Source organism: Myxine glutinosa, chromosome 1, assembly GCF_964187855.1.
Source record: "Myxine glutinosa chromosome 1, kmMyxGlut1.1, whole genome shotgun sequence".
Lineage (NCBI taxonomy): Eukaryota > Metazoa > Chordata > Myxini > Myxiniformes > Myxinidae > Myxine > Myxine glutinosa.
The window spans coordinates 356,650,358-356,656,270 of NC_136261.1; positions in this window are offsets into that span (position 1 = coordinate 356,650,358).

Genomic DNA, 5,913 nt, shown 5'->3' on the forward strand with positions numbered 1-5,913 from the left:
GATGTATCTATCTATCAGCAGCTAATGCTAATACAGCACTCATAGATGTATCTATCTATCAGCAGCTAATGCTATTACAGCACTCATAGATGTATCTATCTATCAGCAGCTAATGCTAATACAGCACTCATAGATGTATCTATCTATCAGCAGCTAATGCTATTATAGCACTCATAGATGTATCTATCTATCAGCAGCTAATGCTATTATAGCACTCATAGATGTATCTATATATCAGCAGCTAATGCTAATACAGCACTCATAGATGTATCTATATATCAGCAGCTAATGCTAATACAGCACTCATAGATGTATCTATATATCAGCAGCTAATGCTATTATAGCACTCATAGATGTATCTATCTATCAGCAGCTAATGCTAATACAGCACTCATAGATGTATCTATATATCAGCAGCTAATGCTATTATAGCACTCATAGATGTATCTATCTATCAGCAGCTAATGCTATTATAGCACTCATAGATGTATCTATCTATCAGCAGCTAATGCTATTATAGCACTCATAGATGTATCTATATATCAGCAGCTAATGCTATTATAGCACTCATAGATGTATCTATCTATCAGCAGCTAATGCTATTACAGCACTCATAGATGTATCTATCTATCAGCAGCTAATGCTATTACAGCACTCATAGATGTATCTATCTATCAGCAGCTAATGCTAATACAGCACTCATTGATGTATCTATCTATCAGCAGCTAATGCTATTATAGCACTCATAGATGTATCTATCTATCAGCAGCTAATGCTATTATAGCACTCATAGATGTATCTATATATCAGCAGGTAATGCTAATACAGCACTCATAGATGTATCTATATATCAGCAGCTAATGCTAATACAGCACTCATAGATGTATCTATATATCAGCAGCTAATGCTATTATAGCACTCATAGATGTATCTATCTATCAGCAGCTAATGCTAATACAGCACTCATAGATGTATCTATATATCAGCAGCTAATGCTATTATAGCACTCATAGATGTATCTATCTATCAGCAGCTAATGCTATTATAGCACTCATAGATGTATCTATCTATCAGCAGCTAATGCTATTATAGCACTCATAGATGTATCTATATATCAGCAGCTAATGCTATTATAGCACTCATAGATGTATCTATCTATCTATCAGCAGCTACTGCTATTATAGCACTCATAGATGTATCTATATATCAGCAGCTAATGCTATTATAGCACTCATAGATGTATCTATCTATCAGCAGCTAATGCTATTATAGCACTCATAGATGTATCTATATATCAGCAGCTAATGCTATTATAGCACTCATAGATGTATCTATCTATCAGCAGCTAATGCTATTATAGCACTCATAGATGTATCTATCTATCAGCAGCTAATGCTATTATAGCACTCATAGATGTATCTATATATCAGCAGCTAATGCTATTATAGCACTCATAGATGTATCTATCTATCAGCAGCTAATGCTATTATAGCACTCATAGATGTATCTATATATCAGCAGCTAATGCTATTATAGCACTCATAGATGTATCTATCTATCAGCAGCTAATGCTATTATAGCACTCATAGATGTATCTATATATCAGCAGCTAATGCTATTATAGCACTCATAGATGTATCTATATATCAGCAGCTAATGCTATTATCGCACTCATAGATGTATCTATATATCAGCAGCTACTGCTATTACAGCACTCATAGATTTTTTTCTTCTTCTTTTTTTGTATACTGAATCGAGGCTCGTGAAAGAGCTAACATTTACTTCACAAACAAATCGACCAGACAAACAAAACACACAAAAAGAGGGAGCGGAAAACAAGATGGGGAGAGAAGGGGAAGCACACAAACACAACATTTGAGAGCAGGGAGATGTGTGGAAGGGAGAGGGCTTGGGGGGAGGAGGCGTGGGAAGGGGGGGGGGGGGTGGAGGGAGAAGTATAAAACACAAGGACACCAAAGACTTCCAGGACAGAAGTTGGTATTTCAAAAAAGTGGAATTGGGGTGAAATTAGCGGGGGTAGAAAAGATCAAGGTTTTGGATGGGGGAAGATAAGATATGGTGGTGAACAGCTGTTTTAAAGACCTGGAGGGTGGAGTGGGATTGAAGAGAGTGAGGGAATTTGTTCTACAGGCGGGAGAAAAGAGGTATGAAAGAGTGAAGATGAGCAGAGAGTCTTGATTTTGGCAGTTTAACCATAAGAGGGTTGCAGGCAGATCTTGTGCGACCTGTAGGAATATTTGCGGGACAGAGCCCAGAGAGAGCTGGGGGGGCAAGGCCAGAGAGGAGTCGGTAGAAGATGGAAAGACCACCACCATGTATCTATATATCAGCAGCTAATGCTATTACAGCACTCATAGATGTATCTATATGTCAGCAGCTAATGCTATTACAGCACTCATAGATGTATCGATATATCAGCAGCTAATGCTATTACAGCACTCATAGATGTATCTATATATGAGCAGCTAATGCTATTATAGCACTCATAGATGTATCTATATATCAGCAGCTAATGCTATTACAGCACTCATAGATGTATCTATATATGAGCAGCTAATGCTATTATAGTACTCATACATGTATCTATCTATCAGCAGCTACTGATATTATAGCACTCATAGATGTATCTATCTATCAGCAGCTACTGCTATTATAGCACTCATAGATGTATCTATATATCAGCAGCTAATGCTATTATAGCACTCATAGATGTATCTATCTATCAGCAGCTACTGATATTATAGCACTCATAGATGTATCGATATATCAGCAGCTAATGCTATTATAGCACTCATAGATGTATCTATATATCAGCAGCTAATGCTATTACAGCACTCATAGATGTATCTATATATCAGCAGCTAATGCTATTATAGCACTCATAGATGTATCTATCTATCAGCAGCTACTGCTATTATAGCACTCATAGATGTATCTATATATCAGCAGCTACTGATATTATAGCACTCATAGATGTATCTATATATCAGCAGCTACTGCTATTATAGCACTCATAGATGTATCTATCTATCAGCAGCTACTGATATTATAGCACTCATAGATGTATCTAGCTATCAGCAGCTACTGATATTATAGCACTCATAGATGTATCTATCTATCAGCAGCTACTGCTATTATAGCACTCATAGATATATCTATCTATCAGCAGCTAATGCTATTATAGCACTCATAGATGTATCTATATATCAGCAGCTACTGATATAATAGCACTCATAGATGTATCTATCTATCAGCAGCTACTGATATTATAGCACTCATAGATGTATCTATCTATCAGCAGCTACTGATATTATAGCACTCATAGATGTATCTATCTTTCAGCAGCTACTGATATTATAGCACTCATAGATGTATCTATCTATCTATCAGCAGCTACTGATATTATAGCACTCATAGATGTATCTATCTATATATCAGCAGCTACTGCTATTATAGCACTCATAGATGTATCTATATATCAGCAGCTACTGATATTATAGCACTCATAGATGTATCTATATATCAGCAGCTACTGCTATTATAGCACTCATAGATGTATCTATATATCAGCAGCTACTGCTATTATAGCACTCATAGATGTATCTATATATCAGCAGCTACTGCTATTATAGCACTCATAGATGTATCTATATATCAGCAGCTACTGATATTATAGCACTCATAGATGTATCTATATATCAGCAGCTACTGCTATTATAGCACCCATAGTTGTATCTATATATCAGCAGCTACTGATATTATAGCACTCATAGATGTATCTATATATCAGCAGCTACTGATATTATAGCACCCATAGATGTATCTATCTATCAGCAGCTAATGCTATTATAGCACTCATAGATGTATCTATATATCAGCAGCTACTGATATTATAGCACCCATAGATGTATCTATCTATCAGCAGCTAATGCTATTATAGCACTCATAGATGTATCTATCTATCAGCAGCTACTGCTATTATAGCACTCATAGATGTATCTATATATCAGCAGCTACTGCTATTACAGCACTCATAGATGTATCTATCTATCAGCAGCTACTGATATTATAGCACTCATAGATGTATCTATCTATCAGCAGCTACTGCTATTATAGCACTCATAGATGTATCTATCTATCAGCAGCTACTGATATTATAGCACTCATAGATGTATCTATCTATCAGCAGCTACTGATATTATAGCACTCATAGATGTATCTATCTATCAGCAGCTACTGATATTATAGCACTCATAGATGTATCTATCTATCAGCAGCTACTGCTATTATAGCACTCATAGATGTATCTATATATCAGCAGCTACTGCTATTATAGCACTCATAGATGTATCTATATATCAGCAGCTACTGCTATTATAGCACTCATAGATGTATCTATCTATCAGCAGCTAATGCTATGATAGCACTCATAGATGTATCTATCTATCAGCAGCTACTGCTATTATAGCACTCATAGATGTATCTATCTATCAGCAGCTAATGCTATTACAGCACTCATAGATGTATCTATATATCAGCAGCTAATGCTATTATAGCACTCATAGATGTGTCTATATATCAGCAGCTAATGCTATTACAGCACTCATAGATGTATCTATATATCAGCAGCTAATGCTATTACAGCACTCATAGATGTGTCTATCTATCAGCAGCTAATGCTATTATAGCACTCATAGATGTATCTATCTATCAGCAGCTAATGCTAATACAGCACTCATAGATGTATCTATCTATCAGCAGCTAATGCTATTACAGCACTCATAGATGTATCTATCTATCAGCAGCTAATGCTAATACAGCACTCATAGATGTATCTATCTATCAGCAGCTAATGCTATTACAGCACTCATAGATGTATCTATCTATCAGCAGCTAATGCTAATACAGCACTCATAGATGTATCTATCTATCAGCAGCTAATGCTATTACAGCACTCATAGATGTATCTATCTATCAGCAGCTAATGCTAATACAGCACTCATAGATGTATCTATCTATCAGCAGCTAATGCTATTATAGCACTCATAGATGTATCTATCTTTCAGCAGCTAATGCTATTATAGCACTCATAGATGTATCTATATATCAGCAGCTAATGCTAATACAGCACTCATAGATGTATCTATATATCAGCAGCTAATGCTAATACAGCACTCATAGATGTATCTATATATCAGCAGCTAATGCTATTATAGCACTCATAGATGTATCTATCTATCAGCAGCTAATGCTATTATAGCACTCATAGATGTATCTATCTATCAGCAGCTAATGCTATTATAGCACTCATAGATGTATCTATATATCAGCAGCTAATGCTATTATAGCACTCATAGATGTATCTATCTATCAGCAGCTAATGCTATTACAGCACTCATAGATGTATCTATCTATCAGCAGCTAATGCTATTACAGCACTCATAGATGTATCTATCTATCAGCAGCTAATGCTAATACAGCACTCATTGATGTATCTATCTATCAGCAGCTAATGCTATTATAGCACTCATAGATGTATCTATCTATCAGCAGCTAATGCTATTATAGCACTCATAGATGTATCTATATATCAGCAGGTAATGCTAATACAGCACTCATAGATGTATCTATATATCAGCAGCTAATGCTAATACAGCACTCATAGATGTATCTATATATCAGCAGCTAATGCTATTATAGCACTCATAGATGTATCTATCTATCAGCAGCTAATGCTAATACAGCACTCATAGATGTATCTATATATCAGCAGCTAATGCTATTATAGCACTCATAGATGTATCTATCTATCAGCAGCTAATGCTATTATAGCACTCATAGATGTATCTATCTTTCAGCAGCTAATGCTATTATAGCACTCATAGATGTATC